The 15,500-nt window shown below is 42.2% G+C and overlaps 1 protein-coding gene across 5 annotated transcripts in view; it reads right to left on the bottom strand.

Annotated features, from left to right (window-relative positions):
- The window catches only part of rap1gapb (RAP1 GTPase activating protein b), a 160,372-nt gene that overhangs the window by 44,312 nt on the left and 100,560 nt on the right, over window positions 1-15,500 (bottom strand). For 3 of the 5 annotated variants that reach the window (XR_007035494.1, XR_007035491.1, XR_007035493.1), the window contains one exon: window positions 597-690. The gene's annotated coding sequence lies outside the window, so the exon portion shown is untranslated. Of the gene's footprint in view, window positions 1-596; window positions 691-12,747; window positions 12,881-15,500 lie in introns of those variants that run through there. The other 2 variants (XR_007035495.1, XR_007035492.1) reach the window with 1 other exon arrangement.

Below are 15,500 nucleotides of genomic sequence, written 5' to 3'. Positions count from 1 at the left end.
TGTACCTGTATAAAAGCAAGTATGATGTTTTGAGAAAGTTTCCTCAGGAACCTTCATATAAGTCTTTTGTGGATCACCGTCTTCATGCACATTCAGATTCCTCTCTGAGGGACTTAACTCTTAGCAGTTCAGCCTATCAGACTTTGCTGTAATTACTGTGAGCCAATCGTCGTAGCTGCTGTCAAACTCAAAAGCTGTCTACTGCCGTCAGCTGTCACTGCCATGTCAGAATGATGCGGGCGGATCCACCCTGTCGATCTCTGATGTCATCAGAGCCGGCTGTCCTTTCACAAGGCAACAGGGTTCACTCACCCTGCTCCACATTATAACCATCTTCCCTCAACCTGATGCATGTCTGACTCACCCTGCAAAATTATTAATTAAGGCCTTTAAATGTCATTGAACTTATCAGAACATGATGTCATTAATCCTATATTCATATAAACAAATGAATGCAGTAGCTCAAACCTAACCCCAAATTAAAGCAGTCACTTAACACGCTAAATGCCTAAGTCAGTGCTTTTCAGTGGCTTGATTCGACTGAGCAAGTTGTTAGGAGGGTAAAAAGATAACAGCAGGTTAAAGAAGTGTGTTACCTTTGCAAAAGAGAAACGAGGAGACAGAGGGTGGGACTGTGGCAGAAAGGGATTTATTTCATCAGATATTCGGGGAATCGTTCCATCTTGTTTCCTGTGAGTCAGAGAGTATGAAGGGGTGGGGATGAGAAGAGGGAAAGAGACATGAGAAAAAGCTAAAGATGAAAGTTTAATTTATGCAATAAGAGAGTGGGAAAAAAGAACAATGTAATCCAAACGAGTTATGTCACCTAAAGTAGAAATTCCTAGGTCTCTGAACAGTGCCGGTGTTGTGAAACAAGGCTTCTTTACTCAGAACTATTACAAAACAATTATTTCTGTTGTACATAGTGTTTGGCATAACTCCATCTTGTCTTAAGGTGATGAGCACAATTAAGTCAATGCTGTGAAACCCCTACGATCGAGAGGATTGCAATAAAGTACAGACACATTGAAGGACAAAGAAAAAATTGATAGAAAATAGAAGATGAAAGTACTCTCAGCTCTCATCTCCTCATCTGCTGCCCTCACCATTTTTCCTCTGCTCTCCTAAGTCCACACTCTGCTCTGTTTGATTGGACTGAATTATCAGTCTGACTAAGATTCTGGTCACATTTTATGACTTCACACTTCGTCTCACACAACAGTCAGATGATGGGGGTGACAGCCCTTCTGTGCTTCCTCCCTGTTCACAAACCTTTAGCAGTGGGCATTTCTAAGCACTGCGCAGGAACAAAAGAAACTGGGAATAATGGGACAATCTGATTTCTTAGTGAGAATAGAGTGAGAATTGAAGAGGGAGAAGTGTGCTCTCACCATCACATATTTTCCTCACTCTGCCATTTTGGCCGAAACCATTGCGGTTTAAAGGCCGCAAAGATGAAGTAAGATCCATTATACACAATCCCTTGTCTGCAACACAGTCCATTAATAGATATCAGAGCTCTCCCTATTACACTTGAGGAAAATCTATAAGTCTGAGTAAAGAGAGCTTTACTACCCTGACATCAGACCACTGACCTGGACTGAGGTTAGAAAATCTATTACAAACAAAGCTCTTTGTTGGCTCTGATCTCTGCTGAATTCAGGGAAATGACTGAAAAAGGTCAACAGATTGCTCCTGGAGCTGCATTGGATTCTGAAATCATAGATTTATATTGTGTCGTTTTGTTCTCAGACATTTTCATACATTACAACAAAGAAAACATGTCAAATACTACATGCCAAGACTGACTACACTTAGCGTCAGATCTGATGTGACTGAGATGTTTGCAACTTTCTAATGGGGAAGCTAAACCTTTGGGCTCATTCATCTACAGGGTGTCTTTTAGACAGTCTTCCTTTTTTTCTCTGCCTTGTATCTGCTTAAATTATGACTAATTTATAAATTTGAGCTTTGCTGCTGTAGTTGAAAGTTAAAATTTATTTCAGGCCTCAACATAGAGTATCATCCAAGCAGGGACAATGTCCTGTGCACAGTGCTTCAGGAAGTAGGATGAAACCGATAAGGACCTGGAGCAAACAGCCACATTTTGAGAATCGTAGAGAGCAAAATACCATCATCCTCACAAATCCTGCAGTGGTAGTGTTATGGGAAGAAAAGGAAATCGAATAGATTCTATGATTTCTCTGGCTCTCTGGAGGCCCTGAAGTTCAGTGGGGCGGCAAATTAACTATTAGCATGAGAAGAGTGTGGATAAGAGCATAAAAAAGAGTGGTCATTGAAGGCGCAAACCCCAGCAACACTTATTTACAGAATGAAAGAAAAAGCGTTGCCCTGTCCATTACCAAACTTCCTGCTCATTCTCTAAGGTGAAAAGTTTCTTTGCCAGTTGCAGTGGATTAACTCTTTGCTGACTTGAGCAGTAAAAGAGCAAATTTAGTACTACAAGAGATACAACATGCCAAAATGTTTTCTTCTCTGCCGAACAAAATGCACTTTATATCCTAACGTTAATAAAGAGCAGTGAATGTCCTGCTGTATGGACTGAGTGCATAATTTGTACCACTAGTGTTTACTTTACTTTTACGTTCATTTTCCAATGAGACACTCTGCTACACACCTGGTTTACAGCCTTTTCTCCACAATGAGGTTTATTCCTTTTTACAGCTGCAGTTGTGATAATGTATTTGTCTCCTAGCAACATGATGAAGCCCCTAAATCAAACAGAAATAATCCTAAAATCACAAATTGCGGCATGATTGCTTGCATGAAATTAGACAAAATATCTGAGCTATTATACAATCAATGTGTCATGTTAAAGGAAAATTAAATATACTGATCCTCTCTTTTTTGATACTGAGGATGAAAAATACAAAATTGTAGCTTTAAAGAGCAGAAGTAAGTTTAGAAAGAGCAGCATAGGTTTATAAATAGGCATCTCTAACTACAATTTGTGCTCCAACCTAAAATGGAGCTGCATGCAAGATGAGCCAAGAATATTATGAAACAGGAATCTTTTTTATCTATTAAGTACCTTGTAAAAGTATTCACACTCATTCAATGTTTTCACATTTTGTGAAGTTGCAACTTTAAACCTCAGTTTTAATTGGGATTTTATGTAATAGACCAACACAGTCTTTGGGCTTTGCTTCTATCATTGTTAGATAATCTAGAGATCATCCCCCTACATGGCTTTAGGCAAAATCCAAACATTTCTTATGTTGTTCTTTTAACAACAGCTTTCTTATTACACTTTGTTGCACGGGATTTTATCTATGTGTTTCAGAGTACAGGGGCATGAATACAAATGCATGGCACACTTTTCAATTTTGATTTGTTGATCTGAAAGTCATGTCTCATTTTTCTTTCACTTCACAAATAGCAAAAGACTGTTTCATTAAACATTCGGAACGCTCAAACCTTTGCTCGTACTCGTACTTGTCATCTTCCGCTTATCCGGAACCGGGTCGCGGGGGCAGCAGACTCAGCAGAGATGCCCAGACGTCCCTCTCTCCAGACACCTCCTCCAGTTCCTCCAGGGGGAGCCCAAGGCGTTCCCAGGCCAGCTGAGAAACACATAGTCCCTCCAGTGTGTCCTGGGCCATCCCCTGGGCCTCCTCCCGGTGGGATGTGCCTGGAACAACTACCAAGTAAGGCGTCCAGGAGGCATCCGGTATAGATGCCCGAGCCACCTCAACTGGCTCCTCTCGATGTGGAGGAGCAGCAGCTCTACTCCGAGCCCCTCCCGGATGGCCGAGCTCCTCACCCTATCTCTAAGGGAGTGCCCGGCCACCCTACGGAGGAAGCTCATTTCAGCCGCTGGTATCCGGGATCTCGTTCTTTCGGTCATGACCCTAAGTTCATGGCCATAGGTGAGGGTAGGAACGTAGACCGACCGGTAACTTGAGAGCTTTGCTTTTCGGCTCAGCTCTCTCTTCACCACAACGGACCGGCACAGCGCCCCCATTACTGTGGCAGCCGCACCGATCCATCTGTCCATTCTTCCCTCACTCGTGAACAAGACCCCGAGATACTTAAACTCTTCCACTTGAGGCAGGAACTCCCCTCCAACCTGAAGAGGACAAGCCACCCTTTTCCGGTCAAGTACCATGGCCTCAGACTTGGAGGAGCTGATCCTCATCCCAGCCGCTTCACACTCGGCTGCGAACCGCCACAGCGCATGCTGTAGGTCTTGGCTAGAGGGGGCCAGCAGGACCACGTCATCCGCAAAAAGAAGAGACGAAATCCACATGTCCCCAAACCAGACCCCCTCCGGCCCTTGGCTGCGTCTAGAAATCCTGTCGATAAAAGTTATGAACAGGACCGGTGACAAAGGGCAGCCCTGCCGGAGTCCAACATGCACCGGGAACAGGTCCGATTTAGTGTCGGCAATGCGAACCAAACTCCTGCTCTGCTCGTACAGGGACCAGATGGCCCCTAATAAAGGGCCCCCCTTTATTAGTGGAGCACCCCCCACAGGGCATCACGAGGGACACAGTCGAATGCCTTCTCCAGGTCCACAAAACACATGTAAACCGGTTGGGCAAACTCCCATGAACACTCGAGCACCCTGTAGAGGGTATAGAGCTGGTCCAGTGTTCCACGGCTGGGGCAAAAACCACACTGCTCCTCCTGAAGCCGAGGTTCGACTATCGGTCGGACTCTCCTCTCCAATACCCTGGCGTAGGCCTTACCAGGGAGACTGAGGAGTGTGATCCCCCTGTAGTTGGAACACACCCCCCGGTCCCTCTTCTTATGAAGGGGGACCACCTCCCGATCACGCCTCTCCAGGTGTCACTGTCGTTCCCCAGGTGGGCGTTGAAGTCCCCCAGCAGAATAATGGAGTCCCCGGGAGGGGCACTATCCAGCACCCCCGACAGGGACGCCAAGAAGGCCGGGTACTCTGCACTACCACTCGGCCCGTAGGCTGAAATGATAGTCAGAGACCTCTCCCCAACCCGAAGGCGCAGGGATACGACCCTCTCATCCACTGGGGTAAACCCCAACACGAGACGGCTGAGCTGGGGGGCAACAAGCAAACCCAAACCAGCCCGCCGCCTCTCCCCATGGGCCACTCCAGAGTAGAAGAGAGTCCAACCCCTCTCAAGGAGATGGGTTCCAGAGCCCACGCTGTGCGTGGAGGCGAGCCCGACTATTTCTAGTCGATATCTCTCGACCTCCCGCACAAGCTCAGGCTCCTTCCCCCCCAGCGAGGTGACATTCCACGTCCCTAGAGCCAGCTTAAGCATCCGGGGCCGCTGAGGTCTCCACCTTCGTCCGCCACCTTCGTCCGCCACCCAATCCTCTTTGCACCGGTCCCTCACGGTTCCCCCTGCAGGTGGTGGGCCCACTGGGGGACTCAAACCTTTGCATTTTAGTCAATTAGCAAAACTGATATAATAGTTGGTTATTAAACCACATACTATTAGGACATAGCAATACTAGTTAAAAAAAATCAAAAACAGGTCACAACTGCTTGTCTATAAAGAGACCACATCAGCTTTCGTTTGTTCAATGCTGATAAGACCCAGTGCGAATAAAAGTGCAAATTCTCTAGAGAAAGTCCAGGCAAAATTTAGAGTGCTAGAGACCTTCAAGCTTTTTATTTGATGGATTACAATGCTTTTTTAGATAATCTCCTGATTCTCTGCTCATTCATGTCCGCTAGAATGTTTCTCAGATGGACACAAGGCAGTCTAAAACTAAATCCACCAATTAATCATGTGTTTACCAGCAGCAGTCTCCACAGACTGTGGGGTTCATGAGCTCTGACAAGAATTTATGCAGTCCAATCATGTTGAAGGCCAGGTTGTAACTCTAAATACCAATAGGCTTCAACAAACTGGATTTAAACTTACAGAAGGCTGCAGTGTACGCAGAAGATCAGAGTCAATAGAAACAGATAAATCCAGATAGGTCAACAACATAATCTACTGTCCAATAAAATACCTATTTTCCCTGAGGGCATGCACTATATTTAATCTTTGAACTAACGACTAGAACTTTTAATATGCATATCCACGACTGTCATGTTTAGACTACAGCTGATCTGAAATACACAGAACAAGTACTAATAATTAAAAAAGGTTATCATTATGTTTATCTGTGTGTTGTAAGTCTTTTAGTCAGTTGAGCATTGGAGCTAATCACACGTAGACTTAAACAGAATGTTTGTTATTCATTAAAAATTGAAAATAGGGAACGCGGTGGAGCATGTGACCCATGTACAAAGGCCTCAGTCCTCGACACAGCTGCACCGGGTTCAAGTACCGACACAGCAGACCTGTGCTGCATGTGTACCTACTTGGGAAAAATAAAAGAAATAAATGCTATTAGTGCTGCAAAAGAAATATTTAAAAATAATAATAAAAATGTAAAATGAATGCTTAAGGCACATCCTGGAGGCTCTTTTGCACTTACACAATTACTGTTCAGAAAATTCTTCCGACCTCAAGCTTAATGTTGGATGTTTATCCAGGTGAACGATGCATTGCTTACTTTGTCAAACAAAAGATAGGCATAAACACTTTTGGCACAGTCAGACAGAGTCATCAAGTGCCACTATTATGGGCTTGCCCAGCGTATCTAACAGGGTTATAAGACTGCTCCCATTAGCCTGAAGACCTTGGGAAACTTGTATTAATAATGAGATAAGAAAAATGATTATTTGTTCTGTATTTACAATCCCTTGCAAAGATACACTGCCTGGCCAAAAAAGAAGTCTAATATTTCTTTGGACCGTCTTTAGCTTTGATTACGGCACGTATTCGCTGTGGCATTGTTTCGATAAGCTTCTGCAATGTCACAAGTTTTATTTCCACCCAGTGTTGGATTAATTTTTCACCAAGATCTTGCATTGATGATGCTAGAGTCTGACCGCTGCACAAAGCTTTCTCCAGCACATCCCAAAGATTCTCAATGGGGTTAAGGTCTGGACCAATCCAATGTGTGAGAATGTCTCATGCTCCCTGATCCACTCTTTCACAATTTGAGCCCGATTAATCCTGGCATTGTCATCTTGGAATATGCCTGTGCCATCAAGGAAGGAAAAATCCATTTATGGAATAACCTGGTCATTCAATATATTCAGGGAGTCAGCTGACATCCTTCTTTGAACACATACTGTTGCTGAACCCAGACCTGACCAACTGCAGCAACCCCAGATCAAAGCACTGCGCCCACAGGCTTGTACAGTAGGCACTAGGCATGATGGGTGTATCACTTCACCTGGACTCATCAGACCATATGACCTTCTTCCATATGCTACAGAGTCCAATCTTTATGATCCATAGAAAATTGAAGCCTTTTTTCTGGTTAGCCTCACTGATTAGTTGTTTTCTTAAGGCTACACAGCTGTTCAGTCCCAATCCCTTGTGTTCCCTTCACATTGTGCGTGTGGAAATGCTCTTACTTTCATTATTAAACATAGCCCGGAGTTCTACTGTTGTTTTTCTTCGAATTTGATTTCACCAAAGGTTTAAGTAATCGCTGATCACGATCATTAAGGATTTTTTTCCAGCCACATTTCCTCCTTGAAGACGATGGGTCCCCACTATCCTTCCAGTTTTTAATAATGCGTTGGACAGTTCTTAACCCAATTTTGGTAGTTTTTGCATTCTCCTTAGATGTTTTCTCTGCTTGATGCATGCCAATGATTTGACCCTTCTGAAACAGACTGACATCTTTTCCACGACCACGGGATGTGTTTTTTGACAAGCTTTCCACATTTTGTCACATTACATCTACAAACGTTAAGGTGTTTGAGGTTTTAAGAGATAGCTTAAAGAGTATAACATATTTCGATGTGGAAGGACAATGATACATGCAAAATTAGTTACAAATAAAACCTAAAAGGTGTTGCGTGCATTTGTATTAAATACCCCAAATACATTCTAGTGCAAGCAACTACCTTCTGAAGATGTCGTATTGGTAAATACTGTTCACCTCTGTGTAATTTAATCTCAGTATAAATAAATTAGTTGTGTAAAGACCCCAATTTAATGAAGTGTCTGAGAATCTGGGAACAAACAGTATCACTGGGAACCAAAACACTGCAGACATGTTGGGAAAAAACAATATCTTAAGCTTTGAACATGTAATAAAACACTTCTCAGTCCATAATCATAAAATACAATGAGTACAACACAAATCTAAACCTACCAAGACATCGTCATCAACTAATACTGACAGGGCGGGTGAGAAGACAAATATTATTTAAAGAAGTAGCCAAGAGGTTGATGGTAACTCGGGCGGGGGGGCTACAGAGCTCATTTAGTAGAATATGTTAACACAACAACTATTAGTCATGCGCTCCTCACATCTTGCCTTTATGGGAGAGAGACACAAAGAAAGCTAAAGGAAGTCCTGTTGTTTTGAGCGGACAGCAAACATGTGGATGCAGTTGCTCTGGTCAGATAAGACCAAACTGAGCTTTCTGGCCTACATGCAAAGTATTGTATATAAGAAGCTAACGCTGCATATCAACCTGAACACACCAGCTTCAAGGTGAAATATGGAGGTGTCAGCATCATGCTGTGGGAATAATTTTTTCCCAGCAGGGATAGAAATGATGGAAAGTCAGAGCTGATGGGAAAATGAAAAGAGTTGAATATCTGCTGAGAAGGCCAGCCAACTAACAAAGCTGACAAAAGTGAAGATGCATGGACTGCTTGAAGACAGAAGCTGGACTGCAGAATCCATAGCCCAACACAAGTTTGAGCTAATCTGCAGGAAACAACTACTGCTTGTTCTCCCAATGTTTGTCCCCTGGGTAAAAGTATGGACTATTTACGCTTCAAACTAGATGAACAGCATGTATAGCTGCAAGAAAAAGGCTGCTGTGTTTTTTCTGGCCAACTCCTTAGAAACATCTCCAAATCAAAACTCTAATTATGTTTTCACAACCATGTTAAAATGACAGGTTTTTGTGATGTGAAAAATTAGACAATTACAAATAATAAAACAATGTTTTCTACATATGAAGTGCCACTCTGCACAGTTCAACAAAACAAAAGAAAGTACAATAACTGTGTTGCATAATTGTGCACAGCCTTAAACAAATACTTTATTGAAACACCTTTTTCAGTAATCTCTGGGTTGTCTCCAACTAGTTAGTTCGATGTCCTCGTATGTAACGTATGGGATGAGAAAAATGACCAACACTTCAGCCCCCCCACATTCTCAAGACAACTGTTGAGATTTGATTTTATGCTTTTGTGTAGTTTTGTATTTTCATGCAAAAATATTTACTGTACTTGAATGTCTTTTATTAAATGTTTTTCAGAATTATTGAAAAGTTTGGGTGGAAACTTATAGATAGGCTGCCAGCAACACAGAGAGAGCTGAAGGAATTTCCATCAAGGACTCGCTGTAATCTACATGTGACAACAATTTCCTGTATTCTCCACATATCTGGACTACGGAGATTGTGAAATCTGATTGTGAGATCTGATAAAGGAAGTTGTTGGGTCACTGCCATTTTGGTCAGGTAAACGACTGTTACTACGCAGCTCAACAGGCGTCGCAGCTCTGACGTCACCGGAGTTTCTAAAAACCCATTGAAGCGAATGTTGAGCTGCCATTTCCATCCATAGTGCTCTAATACTTTGCTCAGAGGCGATCTCTGAAGTAATAAAAACTCGCAGGTGGGTTTACTTTTCCTCCACACTGGCCATTCCCGAAAGAGCTTGAAAAGCTGGAAATCTGTCTGACATAAGATCAGAAGATCCATATCTCAATCGAAGATCGTCAGCTGATACCTCGGCGAAGGTGAAAACCCATAGAGGGTTCCCCAATAGGACAGATTTCCTCCTTGTTGTTTCAGGTGACTGCAACGGTGTATCATATTTTCCCAGTTTGGGACAAAAGAGGAAAGTGACCGTTTAGAGAGTTTGCGGATGAGCAACACTTGCCACTCACAACTTCATCCCTTCCTAGAAAGAGGCCCACTTGCCTGCACCCCTCTTCTCAGTATATTCACCACCAAGTAAACTTGTTTTGTTTCCTATTTTGGGACATTTTTGGTCTCTAGTCTGGGCATGGTGAGGCATATAGTTAAGGTAATCTGGGATCACTTTTAGTTAACATTAGGACTTCGAGAATTGTAACACTTCTAGAACTCCCAAGCCCGTCAATTTGACGGCAAGCATTCTGAATGGGAGGGCAGTGATGATGTCATTGCATTCCATTGGTCAGAACGCTACAGGTTTTCTTGCACGCTATAAAATTATGGTTTTGACAAGAATTAATAATAGTATTTAATCAAAACCTATTATGTTTTATTATTATTTATAAATAGTACTGAGAAATAATACAGAGTAGCGGTTACATTTAAAAAAAAAAGCTTTACTGATCTGACCAAAAACTAGACAGCTCCATGTTACGCCCCCCTTTCACTTCGCGGGCATAAACTATTGCTAAAAATGCCTTCAGCTCATCCACACTCATGTCCGAGGAGGAATCATCCCCTAAAACTCTGTGGGCCTCAGCCACAGTGGAGCCCTGAACGTGGATGAGCATTTCGGCATCCACCAAGCACAGGAATGTGGTCTGGGCATCTTGGATTTGGCGCTTTGCGTACGTGGTGGGTCCCTCTGCCTCTGTCAATGCGTTTTGGCTCTGACGCCTCCCTCTTCTTTCTTCCTCCCCTACCACTGTTCACACAGTGCCATCCTTTCCTATCTCCTCCTCTTTTTCAGGTGTGCGCTCGTCTTGCGATGAAAACGCTATAAAGCGCAGAATAGATCGTTGTTACTAGGCTACTATACCTATCTATGACCTAACTTATTGTTTATTTCTTTGTCCATTATCAGTACCTTGATTTGTAGTTCTCCTGCCAGTGAGCTGGATTGCTGGGTTTATAGCTGGGGACTGGGCACCTGGCTAGTCTCCCTGTCTCTGAACCTGCGCTGATTGTGGCACCGTTGCTATATAAATAGTTTATAGATCCTTAGTTTACTAATCTGTAAACTATAGCCTAAAATCATAAAATCGTTACATAGACTAGTCTTTTACTACCTTGAAATAATGCGCCACAACCTCCTGCTAATTGGGCGACTCGTCTTTTTTTAGCCAGGGGAGGCTCACTCTCTGACCCGCTGTCACTGGAACTGATTACTGACCAAGAGCGGTCAGAATCCCTCTCGCCCCCAGAATCACAATCATCTAATTTTTTAAGCATTTCCAATGCCTCTTGAGCAGAAAATCTCCTCCAAGAAGCCATTTGTAGGATGCCAGCGATCTCCTTATACTTCGTTCTAGAGTGGCAGTTGCTAGGCAACTCTCGCATGTATACTCAGCCACGGGAAAAAAAATATCAATGTAAATAATAGGGCCGTCAAAATATCGGCTGTGGTAGTTAGAGGTAGAAATACTTAGATCTTTTATTTACTTTGTTAATTAAAAAAAAAAGAGACATAGATAAAGAGACAGCGTTTGTGTTTATTTTGTGCAAGAGTGATTATTGATTATTTTGTGTCTGTCAATTAAGGTTAGTGTTCCCCACCCTTTGGTAAAACGGTTGATAAGAGTGACATTTAGCATGGGTTTGGTTAATAATTATAAATTATTAATGACAATTAACTAATTGTATTTATTAAGTGCTGTGAGCCCAATAATCACAACACAAAAGGGTATCTCCGATTTCTATTTGCAAGAAATGATTTTTGGTTTGAATTATAATGAATAATATTAATATAATTATAATAAATAATCATAATCCCTTACAAAGTAATTTTATGAGATTGGGTTCCAATGCAGATTACACCAAATCAATTCACTTATCACCAGCCCCACAGGAAGCAACAGTAATTTGTTTCCTCTCTTAATTTGAGAACATGATTGCTGCCTGTGTGTTATCATCATCCAGTTCTGTTGTCAATGCCACCAAAAGAAAGATCCTGGAGTTTCTCCAGAATGACTGACGGGAGGCTTTACTTTGGCAAAGCACAAACTTTGTAGGCATGCTGGCACATTTTCGACTTGCTAATTATCTATATATGAGGCAAATGAGGCTCGAATATATGTGCGACTGCTCACAAGAAAGCATGTGTTTCTCGAGGTTATTCTCTCTGTAGCAACATCAGGTTTCACTGCATTGTTGACATTGTTACCCTGGGCTTGAACATCTAGGATTCATTATCTATACAGAGCACAAATAATAATTAGTTCACAGTTTTGCTTTAGGGAGCCTATTTTCCCTGGATTCATCTTTTTCTTCACCCAGTCCCACACACACACACACACACACACACACACACACACACACACACACACACACACACACACACACACACACACACACACACACACACACACACACAAACACACGCACACTGTCTGAGTAAGGAAGGTACACATAAACCCCTATGCTTTGCTTCCACTTAGTAGAGAGCAACTAATCTAATCAAGTCTAGCAGCTAATGTACAATGAAAGCAGAGTCATTTACTGGAGATAACAGACGTTTACTTCCTGTGTGGACAACAGAGGAGGAGGAGGCAGGCATATAGAGAAACTTCAGCATTCAGAGTGCCACACAGTAGGATGAAGAGATCAGAGCTGATCAGCAGAGTTGTACAAGAGGCACAGTCTTTAGAGCTGCATCTATTCTGTCAGTTCCTCCTTTATCTGTCAAGACTTGTCATAAGTTAAGCTCAGTTCATCCATCTTCCATCATCAGCAGTTTATCCCACCAAGGCAGTACTCTATATCATATATTTCACCATGCTCACCTGTCTTTAGAGCTACCTCAATCACAGTTCAGCCTCCCCTCGTCAATAACTTGGTGCTCGTCTACGTATCGCTCGCTCCCAATGCGTCTGGATCGGACTCTCTATCCTCCAACACCTGCTGTCGAGATCAGCCTCTCGCCTGTCAGATGATGCTGAGAGCAGCCCTCCCCTCTCTGTCTTCCCCTCCTTGTTTTCCTCTCTCCCTCTCTCAACCTCTCTTGCATGCTTGCATTCACACTGCTGCCGCCTTTAAATCTAAAGCAAGCACAAACGCTTTCTTCTCTGTATCTCTTATACTTCAATCTGCACCTCCTGTCTTTTCTTTTGATCTGTTTGTGACAAAGAGATGCACATCCAAGCTCGAGCTGTTGCACTGCCTCAGTGAGCCTGGTTGTTGATTGCAGATTTTGCTCATTCAGTAGAACAAAACCACAGACAAATCCACGCTTGGAAACAAAGTTTAAAAAAACCCAAAACAGAACACAACCTCATTTGCAATGAGGATTTCTCTTTCCTGTTATCTGCCTCATTCTGACAGCTTGTTTCAACATCATAAAACCCCTTCTGCTAAAATGAGCCTAAACACCCCATTGTCCATTTGACACATTAGTGGCAGGCAGCGAGCTGAGAAGCACTAGAATTTTGCAGATTCTGTAGCACACTCTCACATAATGGTCAAAATGACCTGCTCAGCTTACAAAGGAATGAACATAGGTCGGAGTTGTGCAGTTTATTACATAGTAATCACATTTTCCTCTTTGGTGAGATGCTTGATCTTTGTGCAAACACATAGAAAAGTGTCAAATACATTACTATGCATTATGCATACAATCCAATCATAAAGGAGTTGTAACAAGTTATAACAAGCATTCTCTGAATCCACTTCAAACACAACAGTATTTACTAGTACATGGCTGCATGTTAAATCTGTTTATTTTGCTAGATCCAGTTTAATTTGGTACAAATGGAAGTTACAAGCAGGAGAGGAGTTGATGCTCCCGGATGAAGTGATTATTCAGAATGCGTCATCCAAGCTGAAAGTCTGACTCAACTTCATAAAGCCTTTGTCTTAACGCTATCCTCTCATGCTCTGGTAAAAACAGACCTGCACCAAAACCATATGTAGATTAGAAGAACTGTGACAGAGGAATTCTGTTTATATTCTAGTCATATATTTTCTCCTCCAATGTCTGTTTACTGAAGGATTATCCTCTCATGTTGTGATACAAAGCTTTCCTTTTTTGTGCAGTTCAGATTTGTACAAATTTGCAGTCAATAAAGAGCACATGTGGAATACAGAATTAAAAATGTGTCACAATATTTTAGAAATTTTGGACCACTCTTTGCGGAATTGTTTTAATTTGTCCACATTAAAGGGTTTTTGAATATTAACATGTCACAGCGACTCGGTTTGGTTTAAGTCTTTGACTTGGCCACGCTAAAACCTTTATTATTTCAGAGGTGGACCCCCTTGCAATTTTCTGCTAGAGAGCAGAATTGAAGGTTTCACCAATAATTTCAAACTGTCAGGACCTGAAGCAGCAATGCAGACCCAGATTATTACACTACCACTTGCTGTGAAAATCTAGAAGAAAGAGGAAGTTCAGCAATGGTTATTGTGGTGGACTAACCTCATTGAACTGTGGGGACTAGGAAGACTCGTTGTACAAGACCAGTTGTTGTTAGGCAGGACTTAGGCAGTCCTGTGGTTATTTAAATTTTGTGAGCGGTTGGATGAGTTGTTGAACAACTCTTGGAGTAATTTTGGTAGGTTGGCCAGTCATCGCAGGATTCATAACTGTTCATTGCTTTCTTCATTTCTAAATAATGGCTCTTATTATGGACTGATGGAATCCCAGATTCTGAGAAATAGCCTTTAATCCCTTCACTAGTGAATTTGCTCCTTATCTTTTTTCATGAATTTCTTTAGATTGGGGCATGACGTATTGATTTTTTGAGACCATTTAACCATTTCATGTTGTCAGACAAGTTCTATTTAAGTGATTTCCTTATTCTACGGGTCTGGCAGAAATCAGACCTGGTTGTGCCAGGTGAAATTAATCTTAGCTTATCATGTCATGAAACGTGTTTGGAGTAGGACAGAAGTGAGGGATGAACATACCAATAATTCATTGATATTGAAATAGAGACGTTATAGGAGGGCACAGGACAATGAATGCATGCAGGGTCACAGGCAAAACAACAGGAAATAACGGGCAGTGTAACAATGAGTGCAATGGGAGGATCCAGCAGAGAACAACAAGAACCAGAGCACTAAATGCTGAGGGAGGTTTGGAAACTGAGATTGGATGCGGGTGTGTTAATTAGGAGATGATATGCAACAGCTGAGGCAGAAGGTAAGCAGGGAGACTTATAGGAGGGAGTCTAAGGTTAAGTTCGCATTGCTTTTATGATGCTCAATTCCAATTTTTTGCAGGAATCAGATTTTTTTTTTTTGTGAGGTTATTCAAACTACTAATTAAATGTGACCAGCATCAGATTTCAGTCTGAACGGTTCACCCTAAAGTGACCCGCATGTGCAGAAGTAATTATGAATGTCGGCATCTCTGTGTTATTAGGAGGTTGACCAATGGAAGCAGAGAATATTATGACCACATTATAACAAGATGAAGAAAGGTTTGAATGGCCTTTTATGGAGCAGTGACTGCTACCTCTGTAGAGAAGTGGATGTGAATGCATAGTTGGAGCCAGAACAATGACTGTTCTGACTGCGGACACTTTGAAAACTATAC

This window comes from Girardinichthys multiradiatus, chromosome 20 (assembly GCF_021462225.1).
Source record: "Girardinichthys multiradiatus isolate DD_20200921_A chromosome 20, DD_fGirMul_XY1, whole genome shotgun sequence".
NCBI lineage: Eukaryota > Metazoa > Chordata > Actinopteri > Cyprinodontiformes > Goodeidae > Girardinichthys > Girardinichthys multiradiatus.
Note: the sequence above shows the minus strand (reverse complement) of the source record. Positions and strands in the feature narration are given on the sequence as shown.